This window comes from Nomascus leucogenys, chromosome 5, assembly GCF_006542625.1.
Source record: "Nomascus leucogenys isolate Asia chromosome 5, Asia_NLE_v1, whole genome shotgun sequence".
Taxonomy (NCBI): Eukaryota; Metazoa; Chordata; class Mammalia; order Primates; family Hylobatidae; genus Nomascus; species Nomascus leucogenys.
In genome coordinates, this window is record NC_044385.1 from 100,085,636 (window position 1) to 100,107,656 (window position 22,021).

Consider the following 22,021-nt stretch of genomic DNA (forward strand, 5'->3'; position numbering starts at 1 on the left):
ATCTTTCTGGAGAACCCTAATACATAGACAATATTGTTTAAAAGCATTTTAAAAGACAACAAATTGGCTAGTGTTTGAAAATCTGAAAAATTAAGATAAGTTAAATGAGAAATTAACTAATTAACTAATGTAAAATAAGAAATTGGCTCATAAGGTTGTCAAGGCTGAGAAATCCCATCATCTGCAGTCAGTGAGCTGGAGACCCAGGAGAGTCAATGATACAGTTCCAGTCCCACTCTAAAGGCCTGAGAACCAGGATAGCTGATGGTATAAATTTCAGTCCAACTCTGAGTCTGAAAGGTAGGAGAACAATATGCCAGCTTAAAGACAATAATGCAGAGATAAGTGAAATCTCCCTTACCCAAATTTTTGTTTGATTCAGGCCTCCAGTGGATTGGATGAGGGCTGCCATCCAATTTTCCCCATGGGAAAGATAATCTGCTTTTTTTAGTCTGCTGGTTCAGATGTTAATCATATTTAGAAACACCCTCACAGACACATCCAGAATAATGTTTAATCAAATATCTAGGCACCCCATGGCCAAGTCAATTTGACACATACAATTATTACACTAATATATTGTGAACATTTTCCATATTATTAAGTATTTATCAAAGCCATGATTTTATTCCTTGTATAATCTTAAATTTTATATATTATTAATCATTTAAAAATCCCCCATTGCTTGATATAAAATTGTTATAAATTTTTACCAACAGAAAAATGTAACAAACATCTTTGTATGCATATCTTATATCTTTGCTTCCATATATATCTATAGTGATATGTTGTGGAATTGTCTGTCTGCTCATCTTTGCTTCCTTTCAGGAACTCCCCCTCCTCCACTTAGTGTGACTCTGATGGGGCAATTTAACCTAATGCACCACCCCCACCCAACCAACACCACCACAGGAGTGGTAACCAGATCAAGTTAGACAATCAGAATAGCCCATTCTTATCTCTCAGGGATGGTTCAATGATGGGCATGGGTACCACACCCAGTGACATGGAGTGCTCCCTAAGACTTTGTCGATGAAACCGTCATGGAAGACGAATTTATTATGTTGGGATTGCTGAACTGTGAGGATGTGATGTACATTCTTGGTGGCCAGCTCCTTAGCCTTGAAGATAAAATGTTTCCATGGAATGAGGTGAACATACAGAGAAAGGAAAAGTTAAGAGATGCAGAGAAATACAGACTTCCCTGTAACATTGTTGATCCCTTATTCATTGTTGCCTATAGAAAATTTATTCTTGGAATTCTCAATTACTTAGACTAATAAGTCCCATTTGTGTGTAGATTATTGTGAATTGTAGATCTCTCATTTTCAGCTGAAGGGGACAGATTTTTAGAAATTAGATTACTTAGACATATGTAATGAACACTGATTAAATAATTTTATCAGATTACTTTTTAAAAACGTATTAATTTATATTTTTAATCAGCAGTTTATCAAAAGTAATAATAAAACAAAAATAGAAAAATAATAGAAATGATAACATAGCATTAGGAAGAAATATTTAATTAAGTACTATTATATACCAGGCACTAAACCCAGGGTTATCTTTTGCCAGGGAGTAAATTATACATATGTTTGCTTTCCATTCATATATATACTCATTATTTACTAAGGGCACATTGAAATAGACATTAATAAAATGGGTCAAGAGTGTTAAATATAGAGAATAAATCATATACACTGCAATTTATTGTGTATGCCTTTGTTTTTCTTTTAAACTTTTAAAATAAAAATAGCTGGCTTAGCCATTGTATGCTAAAGAAAATAAATGTACAACAAATAAAAACCAATGTTTTTGGAAAGGTAATGCTATTTGTCATAACATGTAAATCTCTGTGACCTATTACTACAGAGACTACACTTATTATTCAAGCTGGAGCAATTGTAAGAGTGAAAGTGAGAGCTCTTAATAAATACATTGGGACAAGCAGTGTAAACTGAAACTGTTCTGTGCATAGTGGGACATATAGTCACTTGATTTCATACGATGTCTATTTTTTACTTAAATAAAGAGATGCTGTTGCATTGGCAGACATTTTGAACTCTGACCCACACAATTATTTGTGGGTCCAGAGACTTTCATCTCTCACATGTGGCTTCTAAGGGTACACTGGGTGTTGCCTTCGAGGAGGATTTATGAATCATGCCTGGAAATGAGGCAATCATATTCACCCACATTCTGTTGGCAAGAAATCAGTCATTTGGCCACATCTAAATACAATGATGGCTTCAAATTGTAGTCCATTTAAATAGCCAGGAGGAAAGGGAAAATGGTTCAGTAATAGCCAGCCAGTATTTTTCCATAGCTTAAAAATAGAACATTTTAAGTAATCTTTGTATGTTTACAGAAACATGCAAAAAATTGGATCCAGAAGAAATACAACTGTAGGTTGATATTATATTTTATCTCTTGAACATTGCTATTCTGATATTTCTAAACTAGCCCTGAAAGAGATTCAGTTAAAATATATAAGACAGAATTTATCTCCTAAAAGATTACACTGTTCAAAAATTCTGTCACATCTAATTTTTATCAGAACCCATGTGCCTAATCCCATTTTATTTCAACAACTCTATATAATATAAAGAGCACGAGATTCCGAGTCAGAAAGACCTGAGTCACAATCCTGATTACTCTTTATTCGATGAAGGATCTTGAAGAAGCTACTTAACCTTTTTAAGCCTCAGTTTCCTGTCCTGTAAAATGGAGGCAAATGCCTATCTCAGAAGGTTGTGAGAATTAATTAAGACGAATACTTAACATGCCAAGTTTAATGCTTCCCCCATAACAGAAGGTCAATAAGACTGATCCCTTTCTCCTAGAGTAGTTAACTTCTGTGGGATTAAATAATTGCTACTCCAAACAACTGTCCCCTCTCTCTAATTAATAAAGCATGTCAACTGGAAAGACTTCATTTTAATCTTGAAGTGCAGACATTTTGTAGTTGCTGAAGTGTTTACAAAAGTTACTCTTCTTCAAATACAATTTAAAAATAATTCAGCGTAACAAATCTTATTCTCTCCACCTCTTTAATTTTGTATGATGACTTCACACATTGAGTTCATTGTTCAAAAGATTTCTGAGATGTTATGAGTGCAGAAAGGCACAAACTAATTTTTATGCCATAATAAATTTAATTTTTTATCAAAGGAATGGAGAGATTTTTTTTTTTTCAGAAATAACAGTGCCTTAAAAGATAGTTGAGACTAGGGAAGAATGATGTGGAAATAGAAGGTGAAGCTCTCAGAACCTGATAGTACATCACCGCAAGTTCATGCTCTAACAATCGGTGTGTGTCACAAACTAGGTGATTCTTCAGGAGGCTAGAGGTTTAATATAATCCTAGCAATCTTCGTGTCTAAGTAGGCTCTTCAGCAATATCTTTGTTTTGGGGCTTTGGTAACACATACAGTCTACTTGAGTTTTAAGGCTGCTTTTTACCAGTCTCAAAAGAATTTGAAAGCCTAATAGAATTTAATACTAGCTACTAAAATGAGAGCAGGCTGTCACAGAGTTTAAAATTTTTTTTTCTGAAAAGTAAGAACATGTTGGTTTTCTGAGACCTTGAGTGGAATGACCTGAGTGCATATCTAAGCGATTTTCAAAAATGTAGTTACTACCAAGTCTTGCCTATAAAAATCCACTTAAAAAGAGAGAGAGAGAGAGAGAGAGAGAAAGAGAGAGAGAGAGACAGGGTGCTCTGTCATCCAGGCTGGAGTGCAGTGGCACAATCCTAGCTCACTGCAACCTTGACCTCCTAGGTTCAAGCAATCCTTCCACCTCAGCCTCCTAGTAGCTAGGACTACAGGTGAGGCCCACCATGCCCCTCTAATTTTTATTTATTTTTTAATAGAGATTGGGGTTTTGCTATATCACCCAGGCTGGTCTCGAACTGCTGACCTCAAAGCAATCCTCCCACCTCAGCCTCTTAAAGTTCTGGGATTAAGGTGTAAGCTACCATGCCTGGCCAAGAGCCCATTCTTTTAAGTCTGCAAGTGGTATTAAATTATTTCTCTGCTTAAAGGATTTATAACAAAATTAAAGGACTTACTTCATTCCAGGTTACGTTTGGTTGCTTAATAACTTTTGGGAAGGGAAGAATCCACTTGCAGCTAAGAAAATACAGGCAAACCCATGAAGAATTCTGCCTCTATTTTCATATTTAACCACCTGCCTTATCTTCTCAGATATTCCCTGTTTGGCCACGACCCTCACTGTGTCCCTTTTCTTGATGGCCTTAATTCCCATGAGTTTCTAACTGCCACATACCAGTCTTTATTGCACCTCCATTTATTCAGGGTTCCAGATGCAGACTATATTTTCTGATAAATGAATCTTGGCCAAGTGTTAATGAGCAAGGACTAGAAAGATGATTTTTGGTAATATATTCATTTTAGCTGAGACATTTAGACAAATTTACTCTGCACTTGTTTTCTAAAACATAAATGGCTGGCATTTTAGGCTTGCATAGAGTTGATTTTAATGACACTTAAATATAGGGTGGACCATCGTTATCAGCAACCCTGTGTTCCTTTGTGGCAAGAAAAAAGGTTGGACCAAATTGATTAGTCTGGTGGCTCTTTATTAATATTTTGAAGGAATGTCTGTAAAATAAATTGTGGTGCGGTGCCATGTGCCTCCAGGGACCTCTAACACATTTTTAGTGCTTGTTAAATTCAAAGTGATGCTGAAATTATAGCAAAGTAATAACAAACTGACCAAAGTTTAATAGCAAACTTTCATTTTCTGCATCAAGCATTTGCTGAATACAGACCTAGAAATTTAAATCTGGCCTTCTCTGGAGATGAGCAGTTCTCATGAACAGACCAAGAAATTCGCCTGTAGGCCTTCAAAGAGTTCACTTGAAGGTCTCCTTTCACTAGGACAGATGATTTAGCAGGAAGGATGGGCTGCAGAAATGTTGTCTTTTCCAATTTCACACTTTTCTTTCCTCAGTCTTAGCTTATAAAGATCTAATTTTCCCTCCTTTTTTGCATAATTTTTCATATCTTGACACAGGGCATCTCTCATATTTCTGCTCAGATCAAGGGCAGAGCTAGGCAGATCAAGGTATAATAAGTTTTAGCTAAATGTTTATGCCAGTTTTGAAAATTTACAGCTTGCATGGAACATTTGCAGAGGTCATAGAAAAAAATATTTTTTTCTTACTTAAATTTCTTTAATTTAGTCTAACAAACCAAAAGTCAAATGCAATGCAACCTATTCTATGGTTTGTAGATTTCTAAAATAAAATTGAAGTTGATCCCAGAAGACTAGAAGGCATTCCAATGTTTTGAAAATAAGCGATAAAAATAATTGTTCATTCTTACCAAGTAAAATATTATTTATGGGAAGAACAATGAGAAACCAAGAGATTCCATAGCCAGATGGGTGGCCTTGTGTAGACAAAACACATCTGATTAAATTTTGTACTTTGGTGTCAGGTAGACACAGCAAATATTGATGACTCATTCCATAATGGATTCCTTGTCTTTTTAGGATTCATATGGTCAGTTTGTTTTTTTAATAGTTATAGTCTGTTAAATTTTCATAAGCAAATTTATAATAAGATATCATATGATATGTTCAAATGGTAGAATCATAAAAGCTTTAAAGTTCATGTTTTCAGATATCTCCACAGGTTTGTGCCATTAGTATATCAGACTCACAAGTATATCATTATATCAGACTCACAATTATCAAAGCCTCAACAGTATTCAAATGTGATATTTACAAAATTTGATCCCTGCAATTATATTGATATAATCTATACAGATGATAAACGCTAAGTTAACTGTTTAAGAGTGGTTCACTCTAGGTCCCCCAGGTAGTCCAAAATCTATAAGGTTTTTGACACTATGGATTTGAATGATAATATTATTGTCATCCCCCTAAAATCAACACTAGTTTTTTGGATGATTCTGGTACTCACGTGTGTGTGTGTGTGTGTGTGTGTGTGTGTGTGTGTGTGTGTTTTAAGCATTGGCCAAAGGTAGCAGGTGGCATAGATGGCTGACAAGATCTTTTGCTTTGCCAGAGTAGACCAGAGATTTTTAAAACAACTGATTTCAGATATTCTATAATTTCTACTGTCTAGGGGAGGCACTGAAGGTTTTTTATTATCTGTTAAGATGAGTTGATTATAAAACAGTTTTGCTGGTGCTCCTCTTTAACCAAAATCTTCTCATTCTCTTTGGCCCTTGTTTTCTGAGATAAATCACTCTCTTTCTTCCCAAAGCAAAATGAAAGGGGCAATTATACCCTTGGTGATTCTTAATTGTCCCAATTAACGAAGTCAGTTTCTGGAGTCTGAGCTGAAAATGAAGCTTACAATGCACCCTCAATACATAACATTTGGTAAGTCAATTTGAATCTTTTTTTGTTTGGTCAAGAAAATTCAACTATTGAATATTGAACTGCAGTCACTATACTGGTACTCTCAATTTAGCTTAAATAAAAATGCATTCTCTCCCTATATCCTCAGTTAAATTAAAGGGAAGAAAAACAAAACAAACAAACAGAAAACAGTATTATCACTCAAATAGACTTTATTTTATTTATTTTTTTACAGCCCAGAGGCCTTTATTCTTCTTATAGCGGTTCTGCTGTGAATTTGTAGGGAATGGACTCCAACAGCTCCAGCTACTTTCCACTGGGTCTCACAAAGTGGCTTCTCGAAGCAGGCTGGGGCTTCCCTTGAACCCAGGTAACTTTCTCTTTGTCTTCGTTCTTCTTCTTCTTTTTTTTTTTTTTTTTTTTGAGACGGAGTCTTGCTTTGTCATCCAGGCTGGAGTGCAGTGGCACGATGTAGGCTCACTGCAACTTCTGCCTCCCAGGTTTAAGTGATTCTCCTGTCTCAGCCTCCCGAGTAGCTGGGAATACAGGCATCCACCACCACACCCAACTAATTTTCATATTTTTAGTAGAGACGGGGTTTCACCATGTTGGCCAGGCTGGTCTCGAACTCCTGAGCTGAAGTGATTCGTCCGCTCTGGTCTCTCAAAGTGCTGGGATTACAGGCATGAGCCACCATGCCTGGCCTGGCTTCCTTCTTTTTCTGATTGTTTTCTTTCACGTGTTTCAGGATGCTATCTTGGCTCTTCAAGTGCTTAAAATGCTGAACATGTATATTAATTCGCTTGGCAAGAACCTTGCCCTTACCTTGTTTGCTGACAACACTGCCAGCAGCATGCTGGGGAACATTGCAGACTCTTCCAGTTTTGGATGGCAACACTTGCAGGGCATTCCGTTTTGAACAATATCTATTCCCTTGATGTCTACAATATCACTTTTCTTGTAGATTCCCACTTATGTACCCAAAGGAGCAACTCCATGTTTTCCAAAAGGCCTGAAGAACATATAGCAGGTACCTTGCGTTTTTCTCTTTATGTTTGTCATTTTGGTGAATTACTTAAAAATGGAGGTTCAGGCCAAAAGGCTTAACCAGATATTGTTTTAAGCAGTAAGTTTTTACTTTTTCAGAATATGTTCTCCTTACATCAAATAAGCATTTTCTCCCTGTGTTAATGCTAATTAATTTGCCAGTGACTATCAATATATCAAATAACTTTACCAAATACTGTTGTAAAAAGCACTGTACTGGCCCAACAGACAAATTAAAACCTAGGTTATGTAATCTAGATGTGCCCTTTGCTTACATGTGGGAGAAATGGAAAGATTCATTTATTAGTGACTAATATACAGAGGAATTTAAGTTAAAAGATGTTTTGGAAAAATTCAAATATTATTACTACGGGGAAGTAAAAATAAATATATATGTTTCACATCCCTGGGTCAGAAGATAGCAAATGCAGTATCTATCAATCCAAATCAAAACAATAAACAGCAAGAAAATACAAATAATTTATACTCTTTATACTCTATTAAAAGACAAAGACTCGGCCGGGTGTGGTGGCTCATGCCTGTAATCCCAGCACTTTGGGAGGCCGAGGTCAGGAGATTGAGACCATCCTGGCTAACACGCTGACACCCCGTCTCTACTAAAAATGCAAAAAAATTAGCTGGGCGTGGTGGTGGGCGCCTGTAGTCCCAGCTACTTGGAAGGCTGAGGCAGGAGAATGGCATGGACTCGGGCTGCAGAGCTTGCAGTGAGCCGAGATCATGCCACTGCACTCCAGCCTGGGCGACAGAGCCAGACTCCATCTCAAAAAAAAAAAAAAAAAAAGGCAAAGACTCTCAGAAAGATTTAAAATCTGACTATATACTGTTTTATAAGAGACACACCTAGAACCAAATGATACAGAAAAGTTTAATATAAAAGGGCAAGCAAGCATTTTTTTTAACACAAAGGCAAATAGAAAAGACAAGCATACAATCTTTGTTTCAGACATTAAATAAGACAAAGGGTGCTTTTTTTTACATTTTAAAGGGAATAATTCTCATCGCATTTCTAGCAGTCGTGATCCTTTATGAAAAATAATATGGCATTAAAATACTTGAAACAAAAAACTTCAGAAATACAAGGGAAAAGAGAAATTGAGTTGTTGTGGGTAAATTAAGGAAACTTTCCAGGCTTATTTAGAAAGAGGTATATGTACTAATTTCTTAGGCATTTTTGATGGAACATGACCCATCTAGTTGTTGGCTGGGCCTAGAATGAGCAAGCTCAGATATTTTTCTTAGTTTAGGTTACATCCTGCCCTAATAACAATGTTTATTAACAACTGTTGTAGAGATACCAACATCTGTAGAATGAAATTCTTTATTTTTCCCTCCGAAATCAGTTCTGTCTTGGATGCTAAAACCCATTAAATTGTAACACAATTCACTCAAGCTGCTAAACTGTAAACATGTCATCCTTGGCTCTCCTTATCTCTAAAATGTATCTATTGAATCTGAATCCTCCTCTCCCCCTCACTATCACGGTCTTATTTTAGGCTTTCTTTGATCTAACCAATGTTGTCCCTGGCACTGGTCTCATACAAAACTGATCACACCATTTTCTTTAGAAACCTCTGTTAGTTTCCTTTGCCCAGACTATAGGATCAAAATCTAACTCCTTACATGGTTAAAATGCCCTTAACAATCTGCCCTTCTCCCCACATCTTTCCAGATTTATCTTTCTCTATTCTTCCTCTAATCTTCCATTCACTTAAAATGTATTGCTATGCTAAGTTTTAAATAATTAACCAAAACACCAGACCCGTTTATGACTGTTCTTTCACGTACATTCTGTCCTTAGAATAACTTTCTCTGATTCCTTTTTTACTCATTTTTTAAATCTTTACGTTGCATATAATTTACTCAGCATATATGTACGTGTGTGTGTATATATATGATATATAGTCATGTTCACTTAATGATGGGGTTATGTTCTAAGAAATGTGTCATTAGACAATTTCGTCATTGTGCAAACATCATAGTTTACTTACACAAACCTAGATGGTATAGCCTACTACACAACTAGGCTATATGGTATAGCCTATTGCTTCTAGGCTGCAAACTGGTACAGCATGTTACTGTAGTAAATTCTGTAGGCGATGATAGCACAATAGTAGTTGTATATTTATTTATGTTTTGTTGTTTATAAGGTTTTGCTAAAATTAGCTTTAGCATTAATAATACACCATACAAAGGTAAAATATGGTTTTCTCTTCTGAACAAAATGTGTAATATTAAAAGACAAAAGATTTTGTTTACTTCTTGAGTAAACTGCAGGGAGAAAATGGAACAGGAGAGAGATTTAGTTGGCCTCATGCTGTCTTTACTCGGTCTTACCGTTTGGGAAGCAGAATCTCCTCTCTATTAAATGGTAAATGTTTTTATCACTGTAGCTAAATGAAGGACTATTCTATAGTGACTCATGATCCTGTTTTGTGATATCAAGTGTCTTAAAACTTTGATATTTGACTGACTTTCCAATATTAAAATTAATAGTTCTAGCTTCAAACTTTTTGACCTTAAACTAACTTTTTTGGAGATTAGGTTCCCTAAAGTCCAAGAGAGATATAGTAGGCTTATTAGACTTATTTGTTGTGTTAGTACACAATAAGCCTTGTCAAATGTAAGGCGGTATTTAGCTTTCTTTGGGTTATATTTATATAGACATGTTGTTCATATATGTTCTAGTATTGTATGACATTCCTGAAAATCTGATATGTCTTGATGTATGTTTTCAGTAATAATTATGATTATGTTAAATTGTTGTATGCCACAGAAATAAGCAAATTTCCTTGTCATGGGTGTCTTTGACTATGGCTGTCCTAAAACTTTTGTCATCCGCAATTGTTGTTTTGCTTTGATCTTTCTCAAAAAGTGACTTATAATCAGCTACAGTCCAGGGCTTGCTTTGGAGGAATTTATGAAAATAAACTCTCTTCTTTTCTTCTTTTCTGCAAAAGCAGTAAAAGAAAGAAAGAAAGAAAGAAAGAAAGAAAGAAAGAAAGAAAGAAAGAAAGAAAGAAAAAATATCATTCTCTTTTGTGTACGTGTTCATTTGTATATCTTTCTTTTTTAATTTATTTTTTATTTTAATAGGTTTTGTGGGAACAGGTGGTGTTTGGCTACATGAATAAGTTCTTTAGTGGTGATTTCTGAGATTTTGGTGCATCATCACTCAAGCAGTGTACACTGTACCCATTGTGTAGTCTTTTATCCCTCATCCCCTCCCACCCTTTTTCCCAAGTCCCCAAAGTCCACTGTATCATTCTTATGCCTTTGAGTCCTCATAGCTTAGCTCTCAATTATGAGAGCATACGATGTTTGGTTTTCCATTCCTGAGTTACTTCACTTAAAATAATAGTCTCCAATTCCATGCAGATTGCTGCAAATGCCATTATTTTGTTCCTTTTTATGGCTGAGTAGTGTTCCATGTTGTATATATACCACATTTTCTTTATCCACTCATTGATTGATGGGCATTTGGGCTGATTCTATATTTTTGCAAATTGTGCTGCTATAAACATGCGTGTGCAAGTACCTTTTTCATATAATGACCTCTTTTCCTCTGGGTAGATACCAGGAGTGGGATTGCTGGATCAAATGGCAGTTCTACTTTTAGTTCTTTAAGGAATCTCCACACTGTTTTCCACAGTGGTTTTACTAGTTTACGTTCCCACCAACAGTGTAAAAGTGTTCTCCTTCATCACAGCCAGGCCAACATCTATTATTTTATTTTTTTAGTTTTTGATTATGGCCATTCTTGCAGGAGTGAGGTGATATCACATTGTGGTTTTGATTTGCATTTCCCTGATAATTAGTGATGCTGAGCATTTTTTCATATGCTTGTTGACCGTTTGTGTATCTTCTTTTGATAATGGTCTATTCATGTCCTTAGTCCACTTTTTGATGGGAGTATTATTATTATTATTATTTTGCAGATTTATTTGAGCTCTTTATAGATACCGGACATTAGTCCTTTGTCAGATGTGTGGAATGTGAAGATTTTCTCCCACCGTGTGGGTTGTCTGTTAACTCTGCTGATTATTTCTTTTGCTGTGCAGAAACTTTTTAGTTTAATTAAATTCCATCTATTTATCTTTGTTTTTGTTGCATTTGCTTTTGGGTTCTTGGTCATGAAATCTTTGCCAAAGCAGATGTATAGGAGGGTTTTTTTCCGACGTTATCTTCTAGAATTTTTATGGTTTCATGTCTTAGATTCACATCTTTGATCCATCTTGGGTTAATTTTTGTATAAGGTGAGAGATGAGGATCCGGTTTTACTCTTTTACACGTGATTTGCCAATTATCCCAGCACCATTTGTTGAATAGGGTGTCCTTTCCCCACTTTATGTTTTGTTTGCTTTGTTGAAGATCAGTTGTCTGTATTTGACTTATTTCTGGGTCATCTATTCTGTTCAATTGGTCTATGTGCCTATTTTTATACCAGTACCATGATGTTTTGGTGACTATGGCCTTATAATATAGCTTGAAGTTGGGTAATGTGATGCCTCCAGATTTGTTCTTTATGCTTAGTCTTATTTTGGATATGTGGGCTCTTTTTTCATTCCATATGAATTTTAGAATTTTTTTTCTCAAGTTCTGTGAAGAATGATGGTGGTATTTTGATGGGAATTGCATTGAATTTGTAGATTGCTTTTGGCAGTTTGGTCATTTTCACAATACTCATTCTACCCATCCATAAGAATGAGATGTGTTTCCATTTGTTTGTGTTGTCTATGATTTCCTTCAGTAGTGTCTTGTAGTTTTCCTTGTAGAGGTCTTTCATGTCCTTGGTGAGGTATATTCCTAAGTATTTTGTTTTATTTTTCAGCTATTGTGAAAGGGGTTGAGTTCTTGATTTGATTCTCAGCTTGTTCACTGTCAGTATATAGCAGAGCTACTGATTTGTGTACATTAATTTTGTATCCTGAAACTTTGCTGAATTCATTTATCAGTTCTAGCAGCTTTTTGTAGGAGTCTCAAGGGTTTTATAAATATATAATTGTATCATCAGCAAATAGTGACGGTTTGGCTTCCTCTTTACCATTTGGATGCCCTTTATTTCTTTCTCTTGTCTAACTGCTCTGGCTCGGACTTCCAGTGTTAGGTTGAATAGAAGTGGGAATGTGGCCATCTTTGTCTTGTTCCAGTTCTCAGGGGGAATGCTCTCAACTTTTCTGTGTTCAGTATAATGTTGGCTGTAGGTCTGTCCTAGATGGCTTTTATTACATTGAGGTATATCCCTTGTATGCCCATTTTACTGAGGGTTTTAATCATAAAACAATGCTGAATTGTGTCAAATGCATTTTCTGCATCTATTGAGATGATCATGTGATTTTTGTTTTTAATTCTGTTTACGTGGTGTATCACATTTATTGACTTGTGAATATTAAACCATCCCTGCATCCCTGGTATGAAACACACTTGATCTTGGTGGATTATCTTTTTGATATGCTATTGGATTCAGTTACCTGGTATTTTGCTGAGGATTTTTGCATCTGTGTTTATTAGGGATATTGGTCTATAATTTTCTTCTTTTGTTATGTCCTTCCCTGGTTGTGGTATTAGGGTGATACTGGCTTCATAGAATGATTTAAGGAGCATTATCTCTTTCTCTATCTTGTGAAATAGTGTCAATAGGATTAGTACTGATTTTTCTTTGAATGTCTAATAGAATTCCCCTGTGAATCTGTCTGGTCTTGGACTTTTTTTTTGGTTGGCAATTTTTTATTATCACTTCAATCTCACTGCTTGTTATTGGTTGATTCAGAGTTTCTATTTCTTCCTGGTTTAATTTAGAAGGGCTGTATATTTCCAGGAATGTATACATCTCTTCTAGGCTTTCTAGTTTATGTGCGTAAAACTGTTCATAGTAGCCTTGAATGATCTTTGTATTTCTGTGGTATCAGTTGTAATGTCTCCTGTATTAGTCTGTTTTCATGCTGCTGATAAAGACATACCTGAGACTGGGTAATTTATAAAAGAAAGATGTTTATTGGACTTACAGTTGCACATGGCTGGGAGGCCTGACAATCATAGCAGAAGGCAAGGAGGATCAAGTCACATCTTACGTGGATGGTAGGAGGCCAAAAGAGAGCTCGTGCTGAGCAACTTCCTTTTTAAAACCATCAGATCTTGGGAGACTAATTCACTATCATGAGAATAGCACGGGAAAGACCCGACCCCATAATTCACTCATCTCCCACCAAGTCCCTCCCACAACATGTGGGAATTATGGGAGCTACAAGATGAGATTTCTGTGGGGACACAGAGCCAAGCCATGTCATTCTGCCCCTGGATACTTTCAAATCTCATATCTTCACATTTCAAAACCAATCATGCCTTCCAACAGTCTGCCAAAGTATCAACTCATTTCAGCATTAACTCAAAAGTCCACAGTCCAAAGTCTTATCCAAGATAAGGCAAGTTCCTTCTGTCTATGAGCCTGGAAAATCAAAAGCAAGTTAGTCACTTGCTAGATACAATGGGTGTACAGGGATTGGGTAAATACAGCCATTACAAATGGGAGAAATTGGCCAAAACAAAGGGGCTACAGGCTCCATGCAAGTTCAAAATCCATCAGGGGCAGTCAAATCTTAAAGGTCCAAAATGACCTCCTTTGACTCCATATCTCACATCCACGTCATGCTGATACAAGATGTAGCTGGCTTTGCAGGGTGCAGCCTCCTTCCTGGCTGCCTTCACGGGCTGGTGTTGAGTGTCTGCAGCTTTTCCAGGTGCACAGTACAAACTGTCAGAGGATCTACCATTCTGGGAGCTGGAGGACAGTGGCCCTCTTCTCACAGTTTCACTAGGCAGTGCCCCAATAGGGAATTTGTGTGGGGGCTCTGACCCCACATTTTCTTTCTGCACTGCCCTAGCAGAGGTTCTCCATGGGGACCCTGCCCCTGCAGCAAACTTCTGCCTGGGCATCTGGGCATTTCCATATATCCTCTGAAATCTAGGCAGAGGTTTCCAAATCTCAATTCTTGACCTCTGTGTACTCACAGGCTCAACATCACGTGGAAGCTGCCAAGGCTTGAGGCTTGCACCCTCTGAAGCCACAGCCTGAGCTCTACATTGGTGCCTTTCAGCCATGGCTGGTGCAGTCACTAGGCTGCACACAGCACAGGCACCCTGGGCTTGGCTCACAAAATCATTTTCCTCCTGGGATTCCAGGCCTGCAATGGGAGGAACTTCCACAAAAGTCTCTGACATGCCCTAGAGACATTTTCTTCGTTGTCTTGGGGATTAACATTTGGCTCCTTGTTACTTATGGAAATTTCTGCAGTGGGCTTGAATTTCTCCTCAGAAAATGGGATTTTCTTTTCTATTGTGTTGTTAGGCTACAAATTTTCCAAACTTTTTTGCTGTTTCCCTTTTGAAACTGAATGCCTTTAACAGCGCCCAAGTCACCTCTTGGATGCTTTGCTGTTAGAAATTTCTTCCACCAGATACTCTAAATCATCTCTCTTAAGTTCAAAATTCCATAAATCTCCAGGGCAGGGGCAAAATGCCTCCAGTCTTTTTGCTAAAACATAACAAAAGTCACCTTTGCTCCAGTTCTCAACAAATTCCTCATCTCTATCTGAGACCACCTCAGCCTGGATTTCGTTTTCCATATCATTATCAGCATTTTGGTCAAAGCCATTCAACAAATCTCTAGGGAGTTCCAAACTTTCCCACATTTTCCTCTCTTATTCTGAGCCTTCCAAACTGTTCCAACCTCTGCCTGTTGCCCATTCTAAAGTTGCTTCCACATTTTCAGGTTTCTTTTCAGCAGCCCCCACTCCTGGTACCAATTTGTTGTTATTAGTCCACTTTCACACTGCTGATAAAGACATACCTGAGACTGAGCAATTTACAAAAGAGAGAGGTTTATTGGCCTTATAGTTCCACATGGCTGGGGAGATCTCACAATCATGACAGAAGGTAAGGAGGAGCAAGTCACATCTTACATGGATGGCAGGAGGCAAAAAGAGAGCTTCCATTTTTAAAACCATTGGATCTTGTGAGACTCATTCACTGTCATGAGAACAACACAGGAAAGACCTGCCCCCATAATTCAGTTATCTCCCACTGGGTCCCTCCCACAACACATGGGAATTATGGGAGCTCTGAGATGAGGTTTGGGTGGGGACACAGAGCCAAACCATATCATCTCTTGTTTCATTTCTAATGGAGCTTATTTGGATCTTCTCTTTTCTTGGTTAATCTCACTAATGGTACCAATTTTATTTATCTTTTCAGAGAACCAGCTTTTTGTTTCATTTATCTTCTATATATTTTTGTTCAATTTCATTTAATTCTGCTCTGATCTTTGTTATTTCTTTTATTCTGTTGGGTTTGGGTTTGGATTATAGTTTCTCCTGTTCCATGAGGTGTGACCTAAGATTGTCTATTTGTGCTCCTTCAGACTTTCTGATATAGGCATTTAATGTTATGAACTTTCCTCTTAGCACCACTTTTGCTATATCCCACAGGTTTTGATAGGTTGTGTCACTATTTTTGTTCAGTTCAAAGAATTTTTAAGTTTCCATGTTGATTTCATTGTTAACCCAACAATCATTCAGGAGCAGGTTATTTAATTTCCATGTATTTGCATGGTTTGGGAGGTTCCTTTTGGAGTTGATTTCCACTTGTATTCCACTGCGGTCTGAGGGAGTACTTGATATAATTTCAATTTTCTTAAATTTACTGAGACTTATTTTGTGGCCTATCATATGGTCTATCTTGGAGAATGTTCCGTGTGCTGATGAGTAGAATGTATATTCTGAAGTTGTTGGGTAGAATGTTCTGTAAATATCTGTTGAGTCCATTTGTTGTAGGGTATAGTTTAAGTCCATTGTTTCTTTATTGACTTTCTGTCTTGATGATCTGTCTAGTACTGTCAGTGGAGTACTGAATCCCCCACTATTATTGTGTTGCCATCTATCTCATTTTTTAGGTCTACTAGTAATTGTTTTATAAATTTGAGAGCTCCAGTGTTAGGTGCATATATATTTAGGAGTGTGGTATTTTCCTGTTGGACTAATCTTTTTATCATTATATAATGTCCCTCGTTGTGTTTTTTAACTGCCGTTGCTTTAAAGTTTGTTTTGCCTGATATAAGAATAGCTACTCCTGCTCACTTTTGATGTCCATTTTCATGGAATATATTTTCCACCCCTTTATCTTAAGTTTATGTGAGTCCTTATGTGTTAGGTGAGTCTCCTGAAGACAGCAGGAAATTGGTTGGTGAATTCTTATTCATATTGCCTTCCTGTATCTTTTAATTGGATTTAAGCCATGTACATTCAAAGCTAGTATTGAGATGGGAGGTACTATTCTATTCATTGTGCTATTTGTTGCCTGAATACCTTGTGTTTTTTTTCATTGTGTTATTGTTATATATGTCCTGTGAGACTTACGCTTTAAAGAAGTTATATTTTGGCATATTTCAAGGATTTGTTTTAAGACTTAGAGCTCCTTTTAGGAGTTCTTGTAGTGACAGCTTGGTAGTTGCAAATTCTCTCAGCATTTGTTTGTCTGGAAAAGGCTGTATCTTTCCTTCATTTATGAAGCTTAGTTTCACTGGATACAAAATTCTTGGCTAACAGTTGTTTTGTTTAAGGAGGCTAAAAATAAGACCTCAATCCCTTCTAGATGGAAGGGTTTCTGCTGAGAAATCTGCCGTTATTTTGATAGATTTTACTTTACAGGTTACCTGATGCTTTTGCCTCACAGCTATTAAGATCCTTTCCTTTGTCTTGACTTTAAATAACCCGATGACTGTATGCTTAGGTGATGACTTTTTGTGATGAATTTCCCAGGTGTTCTTTGAGCTTCTTGTATTTGGATGACAAGATTTCTAGCAAGGCCAGGGAATTTTCCCCTGCTTATTCCCTCAAATATCTTTTCCAGACTTTTAGATTTCTCTTCTTCCTTGGGAACACCAATTATTCTTAGGTTTGGATGCTTAACATATTCGCAAACTTCTTGGAGGCTTTGTTCATTTTTTCTTATTCTTTGTTCTTTGTCTTTGACAGATTTGGTTAATTCAAAAGCCTTGTCTTCGAGCTCTGAAATTCTTTCTTCTGCTTGTTTGAGTGTATTGTTGAGACTTTCCAATGCATTTTGCATTTCTCTAAGTGTGTCCTTGATTCCAGAAGTTGTAATTGGTTTTTATTTATACTATCTGTTTCACTGAAGATTTTTCCTTTCACATCCTGTATTATGTTTTTGATTTCTTCAAGTTGGAGTTCATCTTTCTCTGGTGCCTCCTTAATTAGCTTAATAATTGACCTTTGGACTCCTTCTTCTAGCAATTCAAAGATTTCATCTTGGTTTGGATCCATTGCTGGTGAGCTGGTGTGACCTTTTGGGGGTGTCAAAGAACCTTGTTTTGACATATTACCAGAATCGTTTTTCTGGCTCCTTCTCATTTTGGTAGGATATGTCAGAGGGAAGATCTGGGACTCAAGAGCTGCTGTTCAGATTCTCTTGTCCCATGGTGTGCTCCTTTGATGTGTTGTTCTTCTCCTTCCCCTAGGGATGGGGCTTCATGAGAGCTGAACTGCAGTGATTGTTTTTGCTCTTCTGGGTCTAGCCACCCAGCAGAGCTACTGGGCTCCAGGCTGGTACTGGGGAGTGTCTGCAGAGTCCTGTGATGTGATCTTTCTTCAGGTCTTTCAGCGATGGATACCAGCACCTGCTCCAGGGGAGGTAGCAGAGGTGCGAAGAGGACTCTGAGGTTTCTTGGTTGTATTTTTGTTTAGTGCACTGGTTTTTCACTGGCCTCCAACCAGGGGGTGGTACTTTCAAGAGTGCATCATCTGTAGTTGTATAGGGAGGATCAGGTGGTAGGTGGGGCTATAGAGCACCCAAGAGATTATGTCCTTTGTTTTTGCAACCAGATGGGTGGAGAAAGACCACCAGATGGGGGTGTGTCTGAGCTCAGACTCTTCTCTGGCAGGACTTGCTGTGGCTGCTGTGGGGGATGGTGGTGTGGTTCTCAGGCCAATGGAGTTATGTTTCCAGGGGGATTATGGCTGCCTCTGCTGAGTCACACAGGTCGCCAGGGAAAGGGTGGAAATCCGGCAGCCAAGGACTCACCCTACTCCACACAGCCTGCCGTCCTAAAGGCCAGTTCTCACTCTGACCAGCGTGCACCCCCAACAGCACTGAGTTTATTTCCAGGCAGCTGGTGACCAGGGCTGAGAACTTGCCCCAGACCACCAGCCTCCCTGCTGAGAAAGCCAGCTGACTCACAGCTTTTCAGAGTCTCAGGGAGCCTGTAGCAGTGATGCAGTTCCTTCAAAGTGTCTGTGGATTCTCTCAGCTTTCCTGTATGTTGCTGTGGTAACATACCAGGAGTAATACACAGAAGTTCACAATGTGAGTCTCCACATGCTACTGTGTCTGTGCGAGTGGGAGCTGCAAGCTAGTCCTGCCTCCTATCCACCATCTTCTCTTCTAGTTGTGTATTTAAACATAGGAAAGGTAATATGCTGCACTATGACATTATGATGACTACAATGTCACTAGGTGGTAGAAAATTTTCAGTTTCATTAATGATCTTAAGGGTATATACTGTCCATTGTTGACCCAATTGTATATCATAGTGGTCCTATGAAATTATAATATTGTATTTTTACTATACCTTTTTATTTTTTACTTTTCTTTTTTACTATACCTCTTTTTTGGTAAAATGTTCAAATCTTTTGTGTGATTTTTATTGGATTGTTCTGTATATTTGTGGAACAAATATGTTTTATAGATACAGTTGTTGCTTTAAAAAACTTTTTGACAATGTTTATCTTTGAAATGTTCAGACAACTTTAAAAAATAATTATGGAAATGTTTGCATTTACAGCTAGCATTCTCTATTTGTTTTCTATTTGCCTCATCCATTCTGTGTTACTTTATTTCCTGTTTACCCATTTTGTTTCAGTTGCATACTTTTTAGTATTCTATTTTATTTCTGCTATTGATTTAATCATAATTATTTGTATTATTATTTGTGTAGTTGCTTAAGTATTAACAAAATGTATCCTTAGCTTATCACAGCCTATCTTTAAATAATAATATATTGCTGTATGTGTAATATAAGAACTTCGTAAGAACACCTTTTCATTTCTTCCCTACCATACCCTTTGGACTATTATTTTCATACATCTTATTTCTACATATATTACAAACTACACACTAACTTACTGTTTTTAAAACAATAAATTACCTCTTGAATTTTTTCTTTCTTTTCTTTTTTATAAAAAAATTAACAGTTTCCTCCTTGTGTTCAGCCTCTCAGTTTTTTTATTTTTTATTTTTACACATGTGGGATACATGTGCAGGATGTGCAGGTTTGTTACATAGGAAAACGTGTGTCATGGTGGTTTGCTGCACCTATCAACCCATCACCTAAGTATTAAGCCTGCATGCATTAGCTATTTTTCCTGTTCTCTCCCTCCCATGCCTCGCCCTCCACCTAGACAGGTTCCAGTGTGTGTTGTTCCCTTCCCTGTGTCCATGTGTTCTCATCATTCAACTCCCACTTGCAAGTCAGAACATGTGGTGTTTGGTTTTCTGTTCCTGTGTTAATTTGCTGAGTATAATGGCTTCTAGCTCCATCCATGTCCCTGAAATGGACATGATCTTGTTCCTTCTAATGGCTGCATAGTATTCCATGGTGTATATGTACCACATTTTCTTTATCCAGCCTATCACTGATGGGCATTTGGGTTGATTTCATGTCTTTACTGTTGTGAATAGTGCTGCAATGAACATATATGTGCAAGAATTTTTTTCATTTGAAATAATTTTATATATAGAAAAGTTGCAAAAATGATACAAAGAATTCATGTATTCTTTCATCCAGCTTCCCTTAATACTAACATCTTATATTAGCAAAGATAATTATCAAAACAAAGAAATTGACTTTGGCATAATACTTTTAAGCAAACAATAGACTCTCCTTGAATTCCATTAGTTTTCCAGTAGTTCATTGCTTCTATCTCAGGATCCAATCCAGTATTCCACATTGCAGTTACTTTTTATGTCTCTTTAGTCCCCTCTAATCAATGATAATTCCTGAATTTGACACTTTTAATGAATAATGGTCAGTTATGCTGTAGAATGTCTCTCAATTTGGTTTTAACTGTAGTATTCTTGTGATTAAATTGATACATCTTTGGCAAGTACAGTGTAGAAGTGATGTTGTGTTCTTCCCAGTGCATCATATCAGGGTGTACATGATGTCAATATGTATCATTACAGATGATATTAACTTTAATCATTTTCACTAAGATATTGTCTGCCAGGTTGCTCCACCATAAAGTTATCACTTTCCTTTTTGCAATTAATAAATATCTTGGGCAAAATACTGTGAAACCACTCAAATATCATTTTTCTGAAAACTGTGCTCACTGATTTTAGCCGTCATCAGTGAGTTTTGCCTGCAGCAATTATTACTATGATACTTGTTTGAGGTTGATTTTGTATTTCCCTCATTTCTTTTATATTTGTTAATTGAAATTTTTCTGTAATGAAGAACTATTTATTCTCCCATGTTTATTTATGTATTCAATTATTTAAAATAAATTGTGAAGTCATAAATGTTTACTCCTTTGAATATTATTTAATATTATCATTTTTAATTTTGTGACTCATGCTATTCTAGCGTTTTCTGACACCATGATATATTTCAGGTTCATTTTATTTTATTTTAATTTTTGCATCAGCCTTGGAATCAACCGCTTCTCTGACTAGCCATGGTTCTTTTGATTGGCGAATGGTATTTAGAAACAAAGATCCAGGCACAGAGTACTTGTTATGGAAGTGTTATTGTTTTTAGGATCTCTCAAATGACAGGGTTTGGAAATATATGCTAGTATACAACTCACGCATACATACAATTCTGCATTTATATTTCTATATATATCTTAACATATATTAATGCTCATGAATTCATAGTTATGCCTCCAATTATAGTCTGACACTATAGGGTTAATTCTGTCCTCCTTTTTCTTATTCGTAACTTCTTTCTTTGACAATGGAAACAGAGTCTCTTTATCTACAATGTATTTACTTATTTGTTAGATCGTTGTATACACATGCTCCTATCAGAAACAGATTTACTAAGTACATTTGTGAATAGTTACTTATATGTTTAGCTTTATAATGTCCATGCCAAATTCTAAGTTACTTAGATTAGTTCTTTTCTACTTCATTCCATTCAGTGTGGTTATCCTATTCACTTGTAATATATTTAGGTTTATCTCTTACTGTCTTGTATTCAGTTTTGGGATCCCCCAACAACTTGAGTGATTTTAATAACTATTTAGTTTTATGGGTATTTGAGACTTTATTATGGTTCTAAAAATCAAAGCTATACTGAAAGTATACCCAGAGAAATATTGTGAAGGAAAGGAAAATATTTTCATGTTTGTGCACAATTGGGGCTTCCTGAGTAATGAAAATTAGGACTTGGATTAAAAGATAAGTCTTGGGAATTAAAGGGTATTAGACCACGAGACATTTGCTCCTACTGTGAGTAGTAAAACTTATCTTTCTAGAGCCAACTGTTTGCATTGCAGGGTAGGAACTTTCTCCTTTATCTTCC

The 22,021-nt window shown here is 36.8% G+C and overlaps 1 long non-coding RNA gene across 1 annotated transcript in view; it reads left to right on the top strand.

The window, feature by feature from the left end:
- LOC115835110 overlaps positions 1-22,021 on the top strand; it is a 117,728-nt gene that overhangs the window by 80,284 nt on the left and 15,423 nt on the right. Inside the window, exons 3-5 of the long non-coding RNA XR_004030030.1 lie at positions 6,260-6,378; positions 6,593-6,727; positions 7,322-7,387. This is a non-coding gene — a long non-coding RNA (uncharacterized LOC115835110). The remainder of the gene's footprint in view (positions 1-6,259; positions 6,379-6,592; positions 6,728-7,321; positions 7,388-22,021) is intronic.